General features: G+C 28.1%; 1 pseudogene; it reads left to right on the forward strand.

The window, feature by feature from the left end:
- Positions 1-1,515: 1,515 nt before the first annotated feature.
- On the forward strand, positions 1,516-21,150 carry LOC111638729 (annotated as a pseudogene).
- Positions 21,151-21,379: the final 229 nt, after the last annotated feature.

The raw sequence follows: 21,379 nt of genomic DNA on the forward strand, positions 1-21,379 counted from the left end.
TATATATATATATATATAAATAAAACTATGCTAATACTGAGTTTTTTTTATAGAATTCAAACACATTACACCACTTGAATGGGAGAAATTCTCGAGTTTACCGATGGACGAAAATAATATCAGACGTTTTAAAAACTATATTAAATGGGAAATTATAAGCCAAAAAACCGAATTAAGCCGAGACTTCATTTCCAAATTCGCGGATTATTTAAATTGGGAAGTAATATGGAGAAATTATATATTTACCACCACGTTTATCGAAAAACATATTAAATACGCTAATTGGAATATAATTTCAGAACACCAATTATTAAACGAAGAATTCATGGATAAGTTTTCGGACTATCTTAATTGGGATAAAATAGCAAAATTTAAATTTCTCTCTGATAATTTTATTAAGAAATATATTGATAAATTAAATATGAGAATAGTTTTAAAATATCAGCGATTAAAAACTGATACTCTGCGGGAATTACAAGATTTTCTCCACTGGGATTTGGTTTCTCGTTATCAAATACTGAACGAAGATTTTANATATTTTATGATGATTTATGATGGGGTATATTTATTAATGTAATTTATTAATTGCGCTATTGTTTTTTATGAGAGTTTTTTTTATCAAATTAATTAAATCGTTCCAAACTTTTATTTGACTGATTTGACTTTGGTAAAATTTTTTAAAACGCTATTGGTTGTTTTTTATGACATAGGCAGGTTTTTTGTTTTTTGTTCAGTAGAGTTTTTTCCCATATCTTCTTTTCGGTCCTCTTGTAATATAATAGGATAAAACTCGACAATATTGTGTTATATTCGAACAGATGCGGTAAGTTAGCTCCCCTCCTGCTTTAAACCGATATTCTCCTGAAGCGTACATGAGAACTAACCGAGAAGGCTTATACAAGCTGTTCTCAAGGTCAACCAGTTTGTAAACAATATAGACTGACTATGGGAAATTTCACACCTTGTTAAAGAAAAGAATAACAGTCCTTACAGCTACATTTCTCAAATAAAAGCACTTATTTTAAAATATTTTTATTTTTTATATACTTTTTTTGTAAAAATACTTTTTGGAGGGATTTTTATTTTTCGCAGGAATTATTCCTGGCAATTTTTTTGGATGTCAGATTCGCGTTTGAGCGGAAGTAATTATTTAATATATAAAATCAACTTTTTTTGGATTTGTTCGTTGCATTTTAAGCGAAACAAATGTAGCGAAGGAGTTAAATAATGGCCAGAAGAATCTCCATCACGGGTGATAAGAGGAAATTATTTGTTATTTTGAAACTAGATAAGTGACATCGAGAAACTCAAGATAATGTTTATGATTTAGTCAGCTTGGCATAGATTTTGAGCAGTAATATGTCACAAATTAAAGATTATAAATGATTTATTGTTGAGAAAAAAATTTGAAAAAGTACAGATAAAAAAGAAGTGTGATAAAGTAATTAAATTAATCTACAATAAAGTAAAGTAAATTAATTAAGTAAATAAAACTAAATACACCCCCGACCGAGCAGCCATTTTGTTTTGTTGGTGCTATCTGTCACTGTTTGTGTTTGATTATAATCAGTTTTTCCCGTATAAATAAAAGGAATTACCAGAATTTGTCAAGTTTTTCATAGAGTTAACCTTAATTTTTCAAAATGCCTAAACCAGTGAATGTCAGAGTTACAACAATGGATGCAGAGTTGGGGTTTACCATCCAACCTAGCACCACTGGGAAACAACTCTTTGATCAGGTTGTAAAAAACGATTGGATTAAGAGAAATTTGGTGTTTTGGATTACAGTATGTTGATAGTAAAGGTTACATTACTTGGTTAAAATTGAACAAGAAGGTGTTAAGTTAAGATGTCAAGATGTTAAAAAGGAAAATCCTATGCAGTTTAAATTTAGTGGAAAATTTTATCCAGAAGATGTTGCTGAAGAACTTATTCAAGACATTATAGTGCGTTTGTTTTATCTGCAAGTAAAAAATGCAATATCGAGTGATGAAATATATTGTCCTCCTGAAACATCTGTTTTGTTAGCATCCTATGCAGTTCAAGCAAAATATGGAGATTATTATTCTGAAATTCGTAAATCTGGTTGCCTTCCTAATGATCGTCTCTTACTTCAAAGAGTAATGGATCAACATAAATTATCTAGAGATCGGTGAGAAGAAAGAATAACTAATTGGTGGGCTGAACATAAAGGAATGCACAGGGAAGATGCAATAAATAAAACTAAATATAAAAAACAAATTGAATAAAACAATAAAATCAGTCTGCATTTATGTGGGCAAAGTCTTTGAGAAATTATTGTCGCTCGTAAATTATCTAGAGATCAGTGGGAAGAAAGAATAACTAATTGGTGGGCTGAACATAAAGGAATGCACAGGGAAGATGAAGTAAATAAAACTAAATATAAAAAAATAACAGAATAAAACAATAAAATCAGTCTGCATTTATGTGGGCAAAGTCTTTGAGAAATTATTGTCGCTCGTTAATTAATACTGAAAAAGCACATTTATTTAGCTAAACAAACGTTTTTAACCAATTTCATGGGCCATCTTCAGGTTAAAGACGTTCGAATCAACGGCTTTTCGAATAACACGTTCAAATTTAAATTATATTAAAACATACGTTGAAATTAAATTAAGTAAACAAGCATAACGAAATTAACACAATAAATAAGAAAAACAAAATGAAATAAAATAAAATACAAAATACGGTAATTCCCCACAATACAATATGTAAACATTTTTTATAGCATCCACAACAGAGAAGTGTGGATGCTATTCCTTATAGTTTAAACAGATAAATGTTTAAACTATAAGGATGCAACCATTCTACTGTCGGCATGAAAATATATAATCAGGAAGAACTCTTATGATAATACATGCAGCAGGCTCAATAAAAACCTGAGTTATTATAAAAAATGCTTACATATTGTATTATGGAGAATTACCATATTTTGTATTTTATTTTATTTTGTTTTTCTTATTTATTGTATTAATTTTGTTATGCTAGTTTACTTAATTTGATTTCAGCATGTGTTCTAATATAATTTAAATTTGAACGTGTTATTCGAAAAGCCGTTGATTCGAACGTCTTTATCCTGATGATGGCCCATGGAATGGGTTGAAAACGTTTGTTTAACTAAATAAATGTTCTTTCTCAGTATTAAGGTTGGTTGACTGTATAAAGTTAAAGAATCTGAGTGTGAATAGAAGAGGTTTTCACCGAATATGGGAGTCTACGAATGCTTGTTATAAAATATTTCTTTTATTTTCCAGAACTTCTCTTCTGTACGGTATACAGCTGTATCTCCAAAAATTTTAAAATTAAGTTATGCACTTAATATAATAATTTATTAATAGATAATACTAATTAGGCATAATATTAAGTGCGCAGATCAATTATCAAATTTTCAAAATAGATCCTTTTGACTTAGACTGAAATATCTTGTGCTAGCAATTTGAATACTAAGATATCTCGGAAATCATCTGTATATGAAAATAATACAATTGGCAAGCCAAGTTCAAAGCCAAGATAATTAAAATTTTGCTTCTGAGACTGCTGACATGAACAAAGAAATTGTCAGCCTACCTTTCTGAGGAACCAGGAATAAATTCTGTTCTAGCAAGTGCGTAGGAAATTATATTATATCAAAAGAACTTTTCACGAGTAAACAAAAAACACTTCGTAAATCTAAAATTCAAGTAACCGGCATAAAATCAAAAAATATGATTTAAAATCAAACTTAATATAAAATTTATTTCCAGTAGAATTTCGTTTAAAAATTTAGTGTACCAATGTCGGGAATATTTAGAAAAGAAGACCGTTACACACTGTCTAGTCATTCTCTATGTTAAATTCATTCTTGCTAACTTATGCATTCTATTCGATATTAACAGCAGAACTTGAAGCACGTTAGTCAAAAATCATCTTAGTCTTAAAAGTTTTTCGGTTTTTATCTCTGGTAAGAAATTATTTATGATTTTCGTGTTACGTTTTTTTTCGTTTTTAAACAACATGACGTTACAATATCCTGGAATTGCAAATACTGAGAAGACCTTTCTTAATCTTTAATTTTTCTACATTCCTAGAAGAATTCAAGTTTATTACTTTTCATTTTACCCAGCAATATTAATTGCAATTGGTCAAATGTTCACGGACGTTTTGCACTCTTGAAAAAGTTGTCACCTGACACATTATGACCATTAATGGTTCCAACCAATTCTGCTATAAGAAATGCGCTTTCTAATAACATTCGTTTAGTGTCATCACCTGTAACTCTATTACTATAGACAGTGAAATTCACAATGTGTTGTTTGAAGAAAGGCTGTTATGAAAACTAAAAATAAGATTTATTGTTAAGACCACATAAATGATGACAACTAACTATAGGGGAAATGTCTGAGCAGTACAATTCGTACAGTTTCTTACGTGATGATTTATCTAATCACGATCAGATTATAATAGAAACAAATCATGAACGATCGTGAATGGATATTTAACAATTCCACACAAGGTTATCACATATAATTTCAGAAAGAAACACCGAAACCTATCAAAGACAAGAAAGTTAACATTAGAGTCACAGTTGACCCCATTGAAGCATCTGAATCTGAATGTAACTTGCAAAATATATCTTCTGGCAAAAAACAATTGTTTTTAGAATTTATTGATAATAAAAATACCAAAGTCAGAAAGGGAAAAAATTACAAAAATATTCGTAAGATCTAGAATACTCTAAAATAGAGAGTTTGTATCCACGATAGTAGTAGAAAGATTAATATGGATGTAGAGTACATTACATGAACCCAAATGAGAATTAACAAAGAGGTTTAGCAAACAGCGATTTCTTCTCAAAATATCAACATTACTGCTGAGGAAGAATAAGAGGACAGAGAAGAAAAGCCAAAAAACAGCACACTACACAGTTGGTAACTTGGTTGAAATGTGCTTTTTCCTGTATCAATGCATATAAAAATTCGAACTAATATCTATTGAAAGTGCTAAAGAATAAAATAATGAAATTGCACAAACTAAGTGTCGTTTCTTCTTCACAGAAAAATATTAAAAATAGTACAACACATGAAGTAGTAATTATTCGGATAAAAAACGGAATATATCTATAGATATACGTGAACTTTAGGCGTGAGAGAAAAAATCGTAACACGGTATTCCGTATTTTCATTGACAGTATAAATTAAACCTTATTTGATATTTATCATATAAAAACATCATTAAAAATACTATGGACAGTTTTGACTTTTTGGTATTCAGCGTAACAAAAAAGTTAGTAGTACAAAAGTTACACTTGACGAACCGTACCATGAAATTGTTTTCGTTTCACACCCAACATATTTGATTTCATTACTTTTCCATTACTAACATTAACTAAAAATTTAACTATAATTGAAAACTGCATCTAGAAAGATATTTTTATAGAAAAATTGTCTAATAAAAAGTTTCTGCTGATTTTTCTTAATTTTCATTAGTTAACGCTTTCTCAATTTTAATATCAACTAAACACAGACTTTATGGTATTGCATGAGAATGTTTGAAAGAGTGCAACAGTTAATGTCAAACAACCTGACTACATTTTTACGTAACAAATACCAATCCCAATTGATGAGGGTTCACTAAGAGATTTTTGTATTAACATGTATCCGTATATCTGCCTTTATACGACGTTAGTAGTAGTGGTTTGACACATACTGATCACAAAATTAATTTCATGAGTAAATTTCAAATAAAAATTTGTTGAATGGAATTATTTCAGATCACAAAATTAATTTTTTGAATAAATTACNCTATACTACTAATATATTTTTCGTACATAATTCGTTATCCGAAAAATAAGTTATCTGAACCACCCCAGTCTCCAATTGATTCGGATAAACGACGCTCTACTGTAATTTGAAATATCCTTTTTCCTCTGTAAATACTGTAAATAAGAGACTGGTTGATACGTCGCCGAGAACTTTTTCAAGAACCTCTTATAGAAGATCATCATCTTCAGAAAGTAAATACTTTTATTTAAAAGTTTGCCTTTGATAAAAAGTTTGACTTAGACCTAACTCTAGATAAAAGTAAATCTTCGAAAAATTTACAAGTTTAAATAAGCATGATAGTTGTTCTATTTTGAAATTAAATTATTTTGATAATTTTATTATGGATTTGAATCAACGAGTTAATGCAAGCTCTTATAATGATTGGTACAAGCACTTAAATAAATCTTTTTTTGACTATTCGCTTTATAATAATAATTTTTCTTTTAATATTGGTGCCACAGTAATGCAAATCAGATGTAATTCCCTTAATTTTTTACAGAATTATCGCAGAGAAATTTGCATGTATTGTAAGGATGATCAGCTATTGGATGCTTTTCACGTGATTGCTAATTGCTCTAAGTTAGAGAAAATTCGGGAAAGTGTTTGAAATTTCTATTATTCCGTTGGAGAATTTTTTGGAACTTATTACTAATATAAGTAATTTCGATTTAATTAATTTTGTTCAAAATATTAAATTATTGTTTAGGTAATCTTTGTTGAATTTTTTATTTTGTTTTAGTGATCTCTTGTACGGAGTGACGTACATCGTTGTTTATTTTGCATATCGGAGTATTCGTTTTTGCCGAAAAGTGGCATTTGTTTTTTCTTTAAAAGTGTGCTTGTGGCTAAGAAGTGTTGGGAGACTATCCACATTTTGGATAAGATAATTGAATCCTTTTTCTTTTATAGTTGGGTGTAATTAATGTTTTTTAATTTATATAATGATGTTTTTAGTTGGATAGTTCTCCCCATGATGATTTTTTGTTATTATGTTATATGTTTATATTTGGATATTTGGCTTTCAGATATTTATTTTCAGATATTTATTTTTGATGTTTATAATAATACTTGTATAATTTTTGTTTTGATTTATGTATATGTTAATTTTCTCTGTAATAATGGATGGATGATGATATTTTTTTGTATAATGTACATGTAACGAATTATTGTATACCCCCGCATCATGGGCTCTGCCTAGTATGTCTAAATAAATAAATAAATAAATAAACTTGATACATGCAACCTACAGTGCTAAATAGGTTAACGAAGAGGTTTAGCAAAAAGCGATTTGTTCTGAAAATGTCAACATTACTGCTGAGGAAGAACAAGACAGCTGAGAAGAAAAGCCTAAAAACAGCACACTACAGAGTGGAAATGTTATTTTTTATATCAATGCATATGAAGATTCGAATCTAATATCTATTGAAGGATATTATTATCTATAGGTATTATTCTATTTTATTCCATAGATATTATTATCCATAATATCTATGGAATAAAATAATGAAATTGCACAAACTAAGTATAGTTTCTTCTTCACAGGAAAAATATCAAAAATAGTACTACGCATGAAGTAGTAATTATTTGGAGGAAAAACGGAATTCTGTATATATCTGTATATATACGTGAACTTTAGGCGTAAGAGAAAAAATTGTAACACGGTATTTCGCATTTTCATTGACAGTAGAAATTAATCCTTATTTGAAATTTATCATATAAAAACGTCATAAAAAATACTATGGGCAGATTTGACTTCTTGGTATTCAGCGTAAGAAAAAACTTAGTAGTACAGGAGTTACACTTGACGAACCGTACCATGAAATTGTTTTCGTTTCACACCCAACATATTTGATTTAATCACTCCTTCATTACTAAAATTAACTAAGAATTTAACTATAATTGAAAACTGAATTTAGAAAGCTATTTTTATAAAAAAATTGTCTAATAAAAAGTTTCTGCTGATTCTTCTTAATTTTCATTAGTTAACACTTTCTCAATATTAATATCAACTGAACACAGATTTTGCGCTATTGCATGATAGTATTTGAAAAAGTGCAATAGTAACTGTCAAACAACCTGAAACTACATTTACGTGGCAAATACCAACCCGTATATCTGCCTTTATGCAACATTGTGTTTCTGAAAACTTTCAACTGTTTTCTCATGCTGAATGGTAACATTTACAAATTCTGTCTTGAAATGAAATCTTAATTTACTGTTTAATTATATCGAGTTTAAAAAATCGATTTGTTTGAATAATTTTTTCTGTTTAAACGTGCTTCTTCTTTTCTTCAGAATTTACTTATAAAATTATGTTTTATCGTAATAATAATTATTTGATTAATTGCGGCTCGCGAAAAATTTCAAAGTTTGAAAAATGGCTCGGACTATCAAGGAGCTTGGCCACCCTAAGTCTATATAATTTATAATGAAATTATCAAAATTAGTATTAACTGAATTAAATTAAAAATATAATAATACTACTAATAATAAATTATTCTCTACTCTTTTTGACAAATAAAACTATTTAATACATAATAGAAATTTAAAGTTTTATCTAAAAGAAGATCTAATATTAACCAAAATTTACAAAATTAACCAAAAACGTTTTACAAAAGGTTTTATTTCTGTTTAAAGTAATTTTTATTTTTTTAATTTTAAAAATAGGAATATGAAGCAAAACAAAAGTAAATACAAATTATTGTCGGTAATTGGTTGCCTGTATATCGTAAGTTTTCTAATTATATTGTCGGTAAATTTTTATTTTTTTATTTTTTCTTATTTATCTATTTTATTGTTTTATAGTAAAATTTCGTAACCACTGTAATCCTGCTGATGAGGAGCATAATAGCCCGAACACAAATGTTAACCATTGTTTGTGTAGAAGTAGATTAATAAAGAAAGTCTGTTTTCTTTAAAAAGTTTTTTCTCAATTTTTGTGAAAAAATCTGAACACTAGTATAAGTCCTGTTAATTAATAATTAACGTCCACGTTGAAAAATATAAGAAATTAAATAAGGCAAATTATACTAATTTTCAGTATACTTATAATATTACAAATGTGTGCAAAGCAATTAATTATATGAAGGTTTGAAAAATATTTAAATTAAGTATTTTCAATTGTAAAAAAACCTGGCAACTAATTACTTGGATTTAAAATTAAATTTTTGTACAGTACAATTGGAATTTCGTCGTTTTTTGCTACAAATAAAATACCTCTAACATTATCTTAAATCGCCTTCAATTTTCAGTACATTAAGTATGAATATTTCAATTGCATAATTTATTTCGAACGCATTTATTATTATTAACTACATCCAAGTGTTGAAAGCAAATTATTATACTTGCATTTAAATTAGTAGGAAAAAAATTCAGTTTTATAAATTATTATATATTATCTGACTTATATGAATAGGTTAAACTGTAGTTGTAAAACTGTTGTTTATATAAAAATTACTCTGTATGCTTTATATCAGATAGAAAAACTGTTATCTCAGAAAAGTCATCTCTATAACATATACGTAATTTGAATTATTTACAATTTTATTTAGCTATTTCTTGCTTATGTACCTTAATTATTCGTGTTGACGCTAGAACCTAATGCTACGAGGGGTGTTTTCAAAAGGCAATCAGTTCTCCTGCCTTCTACTTAATTAGCTTTCTACCAGATATCAAGGAAATTGTCAGCTGAAACTTAATAATTTAAAGTAATTGTTTTTTTTTTCCTTACGCAATAGTATGATAGTTTACTTAATATACTCGTACGGAAGAATACTCTGTATTAAGCAAAATTGACGCTTTTGATGAGACACTTTTGGTTCTACCTTTCTATAATTATACAATATTGCAATCTATTCATAAAAAGCCATTAAGAAAAGTCATCTAAGTTAGTGTTTCTTAACATAGAAACACTGACATTAATGACTGTTAAAACACTAGCAGACCCCACCACGCGTTGTTGTGGCTCAAAATGTACCTATTATAAATGTATACACTTCCACCGAGGGGGAAGAGGAATTTTTCGAAAAAACCCTTCTTAGTGTAATTCACTTGAACCCACCCCGAAGTTCCATTCTAAATATTGGTTAAAGAATTTTTGAAATCGGATGAGTAGTTTTGGAGATTACTCCTACATCCAAACTTACAAACATCACCTCTTTATAATATTCATATAGATTTAGTTAAACTTTAAACGACAGTGTATATATGTATTTTTATTACTGTATAAATAATATAATAATAATAAACATACAAATAAACGTAGTAAGAAAGTACATATTTTGTTATTTTTTGTGTTTTCAAAAACGAATTAATCAAATTTCCATAAAAATTTAAGTTAAACCGATAATTGCTGAACGAACATTTTGGATATCGAAGAAAGACTAAATAAGGATAATGTTCGTTAATTAACCGATCATCCATTGTATATAGGAAGAGAGAGTATGGAGAAATAGAATCTACATATGGAATTGAAAAACAAATAATTAAAACAATAAAAATAAATTGCGGTTTAAAAGGACGTATTCTGCTGTCTTTAACATAGCTTTAAATTATCATTCAAAATTAATATATTTTAATGTTTAAAGTTTGGGAGTTATAAATATTTTAATAAATATATTTATATCTTAAAAAACTACAATATTCATTGTCACTTGTTACGAATGATATTTAAATTATGCAACGTGTACTTTCAATAAGTGTACTTTTTACATAATAAATCCAACACGTACATTACAGAAAAAAATCTAGCATAAAATATTAATATTATATTTTCTTCACTTATCCCGGGATTATTCGTATTTAGAATAAATAAACCATTTCAATAAACTTACATCAACACAAGAATATTTGTATTCTTACTCTAAGTACAAGTATAATGACATAGAATTATATATTTACGCAATACCTTTACTTTACGAAATACTAAAATGTGTCATTTTATTGAGTGTCATTAATTTAAAAATTAAAATTTGTTTTTGTATTAGGTTTTTGCTATTAATTTTTTGACTTATTTCAAAAGTCTATAAATAAATTTGTTTAAATAAATAAAAAAAACTGTAATAAAATTTACACAAGTGGTCACACAGGAAGTATGCCATTTAATATTTAATTTGGTGACAATCAGAAAATTAAAAAAAAACAATAATCTAAATCTGTTTATTTATACTAATATTATAAAGAGGTAATGTTTGTATGTATGTTAGTTTGTATGCAGCAGGTAATCTCCGAAACTATTCATCCGATTTCAAAAATTCTTTCACCAATATTTAAAATGGAACTTCAGGGTGGACATAGACTGTATATTATTCCGTTAAACATGGGAGATAGACAGTTCTTTACGGTAAGCCTTACGGGGAAGGCTTACGGTAAAGAACTCTGTTTCTATTTATACTATTTTAGATGCGGTTTTTTGCGTTTTTGATTGCGTTTTAATAGAGTACGTCAACAAAATGTACACTAGAAAGGAATTTTTCAATATTCCCCCCGCGAGGGAGAGAGACAGAATTAAGGCTTACCGTGAAGAACTTGGCTTCTATTATACTATTTTAGATGCGAGTTTTTGCGTTTTTGATTGCGTTTTAATAGGGTACGTCAAGAGAATGTACACTAAGAAAAAATTTTTCGAAAAATTTTTCCCCACGGGGGAAGTGTTATACATTTATAATAGATACATTTTCAGGCATAACAAGGCGTGGCGGGGTCTGCTAGTACTGATATAATGTTAAATGTAATGACGTTATGATAAAATGTAGGTTTTGTTTTTATAAATTACACGGTGAACATTAAAGTTAATAGTTATTTATATTATAAAATTTAAGTTTTTTACGTTATTAAATGATTTTACATACCAGAAAAATATACGAGAAAAAACACCAACTGAATCGAACGGGTTACTCTTTTCTTTTCTGTCCATTCTGTATTAACTTCTCTTGTCCACAATGTTCTATATGCTGCGTTTGTAGTACTACTCATCAAATATATCTATCAGATAATATATAATATTTAATTTATAGTGTAGAGGTGTAGTTGACTACTAGTGTTCAGAAAACCTTGAAGTTATATAAAAATATAGTAACTGCAAAATCATGTTTTAAGAGAGATTTAAATTCGTCACTAATATAACTGAAATTTAAAATTCTTTTTATATGCTTAAAATACTATAAACATGTGCAAAGGAAGACATGTTTGCAGACAAATAAATATATAGGGGAGATCGGGGCAACTTCGGCATGCGGGGCAAGTTTGTCAAGCGCTTTTTTTAAAAAACAAATTAAAAGGAGACTTTGGTTATAGGTTAGGCAGTTGAGTTTTATTGGTGGCTTGTTGAGTGTAGTGTTTTTATTGTTCTCCAACAAGCGTAGTTGAATTATCAAGCAAATTTTCATTTTCGTTCAATTCCATATAATATTTTTTTTCCATTTATATTGAATTGGCAGGTTTTGTTATAATTCCATGATAACGAAAGTTACTTTTCCTGTTAGAAGGATGTAACTTCAACTTATTCACGTGGCCAGATCGTGGCTTGGCATTCTGTTCTCAGGGTTGTACTTAATGTTTCGAAATCATGACTAGCGGGGTAAGATCGGCAACATAAAGCCACATTAGAAGCAAAGGATAAAAATCAAACAGATGATAAATGAAAACATGTTTGCATTTGTTATTCATGTATATATGTCTTTGAACTTGCATTTCGTTGTAATAATATTAAATGGGTGTTGGATTTGTATTTCTTTGTTTTAATAGTGAATTCCAACTTATACATTGTTAATAACATAATTTTATATACGTGCCTATCTTGCCCCATTACTGTTGCCCCTATACCAGGGGCAACTTTAATAAAAATAATTAAAATAATTACAACTTTACAAAAAGAGAGAAGTTGCCGATCTTGCCCCTATACCCGGGGCAACTTCGTCAATTTCTCTCTTCTTGTAAAGTTGTAATTATTTTAATTATTTTTATTTCCAAACTGATTTTAACCAGTTCTATAGTAAGGTAACATTCCAATAGACAATATGCAAAGCTTTTTTTTCAGTTTACAGCAGTATTTATTACACAAAATTTAAGTAAAGCTTAACATGCCGATCTTGCCCCGATCTCCCCTAATAATAAATTATTTCTTACGGCAAAAAATATCGAGAAATAAGTTGCGCAACTTACAGAGAGAAGAACACTAAGATTTATTTACACGAAGTTATAATTTTGTACAGCGTCATAAAATATGAGATTTTGTTTTAAAAACTGTTATATTTGTAGTTATTATAAAATAACAGAATTTTATTTTTCGGGGTACATTTAAGTTATATTTTCAAAAATTGTTTATGTTAATAACGAATAAGATTTTGATTAAGTCTGACCCTATTCGAGATAAGATCCGTGACCGCTATCTCTCTATTGTTTGACCTTTAAGATCCAAAATTTAGCAGCATTGATGATCTTTATATAAACGCTTGCCTGTCAAATTTTGATTTTTAATCATTACCTTATCTTGTAACATTAAACGAAATAGAAATTGAAACACACCCTCATTCACATACAACTGCTTTCTGAATAATTTTTGGTTTGGGTAGTCCAATAACCTCACGTTTCTAAAAAATCTACTAGGGTTAAATTTCATGCGATGTCAATATATTCTCGTGTTATATACATAAAAAGCGAGAAAATTATTTGTATTTATTTTCAGCGAATTCCATAAATGTTCGAGTATGTTAGGATATTTCCAATGCATAATATTTTAAAACGAATTAATCGTAATTAAGTATATTCAAATTGTTCCAAACCATGTATAATATTTAGTATAAAAATCTAATTCAAAATTTATAGTTGAAAATCGTACAATATTAAAATCGTATATAAAAGACAGTTTTGAAAACTTTATGCCTTTTTTTCACGATGGATGGAGCATAATCAACCGTAACGTACATGACCTTGTATTACACAATAAAGTTCACACAAAAATCTACGTAAAATAATAGATGTTTTTTAAAATTAACGGTAAGAAAATTATTTAATTTATTAACAAAAATAGACGTTTTTGAATTAGTTACCCATAAGATGCCTCTTTAAAATATGCTAATTTAAAGTTGAGTATCTCGATTACCGCACGTAAATTTTTAACAAAACTTAAACCACTTATGTATATTAATATTAATAACTGATACGTCGAGTTTCAACGCTTTCGTAAGAAAATAACATTTGGCACCAACTACCTCAATAGATAATTGATATTTGAAGTAAATAAATAATTCATTTAAATTGAGTATTTAAAAAAATCGCATCTAGAGCTATCTACTGAGTGATGAATTGCTTAAAGTTAGAAAAATTTTGATACGTTTGATTATGTAAGAGTTCGATTGGTCAACATCCAAAGAAAAAATTTGTTTTTATACAGAAAGCATGTGCCTTGGCTTGCCTTGCATTAAATTATAATTTTTTAAATAATCTAAGGTGTGGAATTCCATACTTGCAAAAATATGAGGTATGGAGTCTTCCATACCTTCCATACTGGAAACGACACTTCTGTGCGAAAGAGTTTATAAAACAAAATCATTTACTCTATGGTTGATTGTAATGGTATTGTGAAAGAACGTTTATGACAAATTATAAATAATATAACTGTTATTTCTTTAATAATATATTTTATTAGGTGATGCTACAAATAATTTTAACTTTATCTTGACATACCTTAATACTATTTTCCGGGAAATTTAAGCAATTCGTTCTGAATTTTTTTTTCACCGTAAAAATTATTATTTTTTATACACTTATCTATTCGCAAGTAATTCTTCATTTGCATATATTTGTAGAATTTTACGTACATGAAAAAGCATTTTAAGTTAGAATTATATTAGCGACTAATCTTTACGTTATTTTTGTAATAACTGTTTTTTTTTGCATTTTCACGAAATTTCAAGATTTTCCGAACAAAGATGACACGCTAATCCTTTTTTCCTTGAAGTATATATTATAAACTAATTGATTGATGTATAGATTTGATGAGTAATACTACAAACTCAGTGTACATAACTGGTTTTACAGGCAAGAAAAAAGTAAAGGTAATCAATATAAAAGGTAAGAAAAAAGTAAAGGTATCATATAAGCATACAATTACACGTCACTATAGGCCTACTTGTGTGAGGGGCCAGCCGGGGATACGGAGTAGTTAAGACTCTTGTACCACTTATTCGGCAGCTATTCGTTTGGATAGTCCTCGGTTTGTCCATAAGAATGGTTTTTCTATTTAAAGAAATAGAGGGTGGAGGGCATTAACTAATATGTTAAAAAGAAGGATCTAGGGGGTGAATCCTACATCTAGTCAGGATCTTTGACACCAGTTAATCAGTTTTATAATCCGAGGATTAACACGCGGTTTGAATAGATACAGAGATGATGAATTATTTTTACTCAGACACTTTAAGAGACATTTCTTTAACTATAAAAAATCAAAAATTTTAATAAATAAGAAATAAATGACGAAATCGAATTCTTAAACTATAATTATGGAATTTCGCAGAGAGAGATATTACAACTTTAATTAAACCATACTACTTCAATATATGTTTATCTTCTGTATTTCAGATTCTGGGCGAATAATTTTGTCTTTCGTTAGTTTTTTGACTAACCAAAGACAAATACAAGAAGTAAATAAACATTTTCTTCTTGTATTTATTAACTTAATAACAAAATTTGTACGAACTATGGGATTCGAATAAGGGAGTTGGCCGTAGGGAGCTTATATGGAATACGTCTGTCCTCTGGGATTCCCCGAATGATACTAAAGAACCTAGTTTTTTGATGAATTTCTCCAATGTATTATTCCCAAGTATTTAGGAAGAGTGGGAGTTTACAGCGGGGAACTGGACTGTATGTGACTCAAAATTTATGAATATAAAGGAAAACAAAAAGGATGTCGAACTTTCGTTGAGTAGGAAGTGACTTTTACCAGTTTTCTTCGTTTTTAACTTAAGTTTCTTTCATATAAATCAGAAATATTATTTCTAACATTTATGTATTTGACATTGATTTCCAATTAATTAGGGGAGGTGTATCCAGAATCTCACACTTGTAGTTGAAAAAAAATACTTACAAACTTGTATTTGTACATAATTGACCGAAAAGTTTACTAAATATACAAATAATCACTAAGTAGATGCGGGAAAAATATTCCTTATATTTAACGCGAGAATAGACTTTTTCTGTATTGTATTAAAGTTTTTCTCCTTGGAAATTTGTTGTTGTAAGTATACGTTACATAATTTAAATATCATTTATAATACGTGACAATTAATACGGAAAATTATTATTATGAAAATATTTATTAAATAAATTTATTTAAACCTCGCAAAACTTCACATACGTTTACCACATCGAGTTAATAATTTAAACAAATAATAATCTGAAATAATATTTAAAACAAATCTTTTAACCACAGAAGAAAAACGTTATTTTATGGGCCAGTCAAAAAAATCTATGAATGTATTTGAATTTTTTAACAAATATATTTTTATACAGAGTCTGAAGGTTTTTCTATATTTGACTTTTGTAGAGAAAATTTCACGACAGTATTTATAAAATGGTTTTTTTCAGTTAATTAAATTTTTTTGAAGACCCATTTCAAAACAGATGATCTTACTTTACAGCAGTCATTTTCTAGTAAATAATGATACATACATTATTGAAAAGTTAATTAAGAATCGTCCGTATTAGGAACAAATGAGCAAATTCTCTTAGTATTAATGGCGTGTATTTTAAGGCTTTTCACAAAGTTCAATCACTATCGATACTGTTATCGGTATTGGTTGCCTTCTGAAAGTATTTATATCTGCCAATAGCTGCATCAGGTTCCGAAACACGAAATCTTGCTGGCTGTCGTGTACGGACTGTCCATTTGTTTTTACTCTTGTTACAATACCTTTTATAGGTGAAGCGGTGAGAAGGTATTGTATTTCTTCTAGGAATGCAACACTTTCAATGAATGCTGAATGGGCCCCAGAGCAGCAATCAATATAGTTTGATAGTTCAGGGAATTGAATTTTAGCTATCTAGTTCAGAAATCTGTGAGTCAATCAGTACTTCAGTTTACCCTAATATCACGATTTATATACACAGAACGAGCTTCAAATCTGCTGTAGTGTTAAGAGACTCTCTGGGTACTACAGTAAATGAGATAGAAATGAATAAGATATCTTCACAGCTTTGGTAAAAAGGTAAAACAGTTTTTACGTTAAAATTTTTTTTCTTATGTTGAAAGTCTACAAATGTCACTGCAAACAAGTATGTAGAAATTGTCTCTTATTTTAAACATTTTATGATAGTCCAAGTCGATTAACAAAGAAAAGTGCTGCATAATGTCTAACTTAGTTTTTATTTATAAACAGTAATAAACAGTAACTCTAAGCATATATAGGCCTAAATTCTCGAAATGAAAATAGACACAATACATTTATCGACATTTTTGTCATCAATATTTTTATATAGGTTTATTTTAACCGAAAATAGTATAAAATAAAGTTTCAGATTTTGATGGGGCTACATAATTTGATTTTCGTTGCATCGTACCTGTTTATGAAAAATATCGGATCCGTAACGATATTGGCAGTATCAGGACGTACCTAAATATAATTTCCAAATATTTAAAGTAAATAGTATATATTCATTCTGACTACAAAACAAGTATATCAACTATGCAGCATTTGTACGATATCATATAAAAATATTAAGTTGTTTTTAAATCAACATTTTTTTTCGAAAACTTTAAACAATCCTTCATACGAATTCGCCAATTGTTTATGTATCTAAGAGATATTTGATCCATTGATCAACCACTTATAATCTATTGCATTTAGACTTAATTATTGCAATTTAAGATTTTGAAACCATTGACAATTATTAATGGTAGTAATTTGTTGTGATTATATAATAGTTTATTTTTGCTTTAGGAAATAATGTTTGAAAGTTAAATAGTTGATATTCTGTGACATTTTGGTATCAACTTTTACATTGTAATTAGATTTTAGCGTGATATAGTATTGAGTTTTTAAATAATATGAAACGAAAAACAAAATTTAAGAGTACTAACACTACTTTTTGTCTACAATGGAATTGTTGTGTTAAACTATTTATCAGGTAAAGGTTCAGGACGAGAATTATGTAATTGATGGTCTGTCAATCATACGCTGATTTAATAATATAGTTGTAAAGGAATACAACTCTGATAATACACTTTCAAATATTGATTTAATTTAATTTAATTAATTCAGTATCAGAACTTCAATACGTGCAACAAACTTTGAATTACTATCAAACTTTGTTGCACGTAAGTTACTTAATAATAAAATAACGAATTATAAAGTAAGAACTATGTTGGTGTCAGATGTCAGATGTGTGCTTGAAGTGTTCATTGTTGAATTTTTATGCGTTTGTTTTTTTCAAGAACATCAAAATGTTATGAGGTATAAAATATTTTACTTAGATAAGTGAATAAGAAAAAAAACAGCAAAAGTAAAAATATGCAATTTGTGCGAAAATATTTTAATGTTTTATATATAAAGTAAGAACTGCGTTAATTAAATAAAGCTTGTTGTTCAACAATGTTTATCAAGCACATTTGTAATTATAGTAATCAGTAATGATACATGATACACTAATTAAAGCTGCTTTACTAAAATACTTTAGGTAATTCGTTATCTATAAACTATCACAGTGATAACGATAAATGATTTACATGAATGAAAATCGTTCATTGCATTGTAAGTTACCTACAACGATAATCATTTGAAAATTATCAGTACAAAAAAAATATGTTAAGCAAGATTAATTAATAAGTAACTGGTTTATTTTACAGCTGGGTTTTTCATATAATAAACAAAGGAAGAAAGCGAATTTTGAAAGAAGAAGTTTTATACGAAGCCTCACAATATCATACTTCACAATATCTTGGGGATCTACTTCAAAAGTAAGTTTATTATTTAGTTTTTGATATCCATATTTCAGTTATTATTTCCTAATACTTTCAGCTTCATTTATGATTTTCTGAAGTTTAACTAAATAATTAGAGGAAAAACTAATATCGTTTCATTTCTTTTATTCTTTTTTACATATTAATTACTTATTGTTACTTCTGTAATGAAACACTTAACTTAATATTTGAAGTTATAGAAAGTTATAACAAAATTCATAGTATATACTTGATTCATAGTAAACTGTTAATTAAACTTACAACTACAACAATATTAACTTTATCTAGATTTTGTTAAAATTTCGTGACTTTCAAAATTTTTATTGTCAAAATAATGAACAAAACATATTTTATCTGTTATATCGCAAAAATTAATAGATTATCCGCTCAATTTATCTGGAATATTTTCAAACTTTTCGATGAGTCCCAGTTGAGCAGTTAATGCGGCAGCGTACTACTTTCGGCGTTAAAGAATTGTATTTTAAATGCCTAAAACTCTGAATTTGTTTGCAGTTTAGATATTTTAGTACGCCCAGGTTTGTCTCAGCACTGGTTGTCTCATTGTGATCTGAATCTACGACAGGCTCTCTAAGAAAAACCCATTAGTGTCCACAGGGTAAACAGATCTGAAAAAGTAACAGAAAAAACATCAAATAAAATAAATAATAAAGTTTGGCTAATGTTTTTTAATAAGATGAAATACTCGATAAATTTTTAATCAAATTAACATTCCTATATTATTTTAATAATTGAATAGATCGAGAACAAAATAAAGCAGGCTCCATTAATCATGGCATTTTACAAATGATATACATAGAACTTTTATTTACTTAAATTACCCTGAAACAAGTATAACTTTTGTTAGTCGAACTAAAATTAATTTATATTGTAGGAACAAGTTATTGTGTACAATTTATTGTACAACAATTACTGTTTTTTTTCGAAAATGTTTCTTCGGTGTCATGTTTTTTTATTTTGTTCCACAGACAAAGAGTATATAACTGTAACCATTCAGCAGTGGGTTATTCAGATATGGTGCTATCTTTTTGTAGTGGAAAATAAACGTGGGAAATTTTTTAAAGTATTTTCCCAGACGATTTTTTTCATTACCGTTTCGGAAAAAGATTTTTGTAAACAGTTGAATCTAGTAGAGAAAAATCTTTTTTATTGTTACATAATTCATTTTTATGTGAATTATTTTCGCGGTAGTTATTGGCTAGTTTTTGGCGTTACCCCCAAAAGAATTTAACAGATGTATCCGTCTCTCACTACTGCCACACGATTGCGCTGGACAGATATATTCGTTAGTCACTGCTGAGTGAATATTTTATAATAAAGTCATTAATAATAATTAATAATATTTATAAAATCATTTATCAAATTGAATAGCAAATATATTTATACCAAATTTTCAAATTATCAATACACACGTAATTTATTTTTATTTTAGATACTGAGAATTTATAAATTATAAAAATGTTAATTATAGTTTTCAAAATTGAAAAATTTAGTAGGTAAACATTTACAGTGCAAGCAGAAACATTCAAAATGCAAACATATTACAATTTAATATCTAACAAAATTTTTAATAAGTTATATGTAATCTTTCCACAGCAGACATCTCAAAGCAACGATGCATAAGTCTGTGATTTGTTTAAGCGTGCTATTTACTCTGTCTTATAATGAAATATTATATGACTATACTCTGGTAATATATCCATTTTTTGTCGTATAGTAACGTGCACAGAAACACACCATATTTTTGTTGTGGCTCCGGATCATAACAAACCACTTGTCCAGTAATGTTCGGATTCGCAGGATACTAGCGTGGCCAGTTATTACTGTACATTCCAGATTCTGTGGTGCTGCAATAAAAGTCTTTTTATGTATTTTCAAAATAAAATAGGCTTTATAAAGCCCTAAACATGACTTTACAAAAGTTGAATAATATTTATTGAATATTGTTTTTAAATTAGATCCTTCATCAAAATTTTTTCAGAGAATGGAAATGGAAAAAGGAATTGCAGAAGAAAAATCCGAGCATACTGAAAGCTGCCTTACGTTTGGTTGGTTGGAAGTACTTGATTGTAATATTACTTGTACTAATTCAGGTATTATGACACCCGATTATAAAGAGGTGAAGTTAGTATTAAAATAATTGAAATAACTGATATTTACGTATAATTACAGGAAACAGCTGTAGTTACAAGTGTAGTTGTAAGTCAAGCATATATTGTAGGATCAACAGTACGTTATTTTGAAAACAGACAAGAATGGAATCACTACAACGTTTATGTTACACTTGCAGGATTTTTTGCTGTTACTGCGATTTATTTCTTTGTGTATAATACCAATCTGTTTATGACATAATATTATTTAATGAAACTAAAAATAGCTTTCTGCACTCTTATTTATAGAAAGGTAGGTAACAATTATAATATATTTTGAGTAAAGTATTATTTTTATATTATTCATATGTGGTGTATTGTGATTAAGTAGATGGGAGAAATTTAAAAAAATGTTCTCTGTGAAAAAATTTTTCTAGCACTCGTAGATTTTCAATTTTGTTTTTCAAGATAATTTGATTCTATTAAATGTT

Source organism: Centruroides sculpturatus, unplaced genomic scaffold, assembly GCF_000671375.1.
Source record: "Centruroides sculpturatus isolate CEXI.00-Female unplaced genomic scaffold, Cexi_2.0 scaffold1159, whole genome shotgun sequence".
Classification (NCBI taxonomy): domain Eukaryota; kingdom Metazoa; phylum Arthropoda; class Arachnida; order Scorpiones; family Buthidae; genus Centruroides; species Centruroides sculpturatus.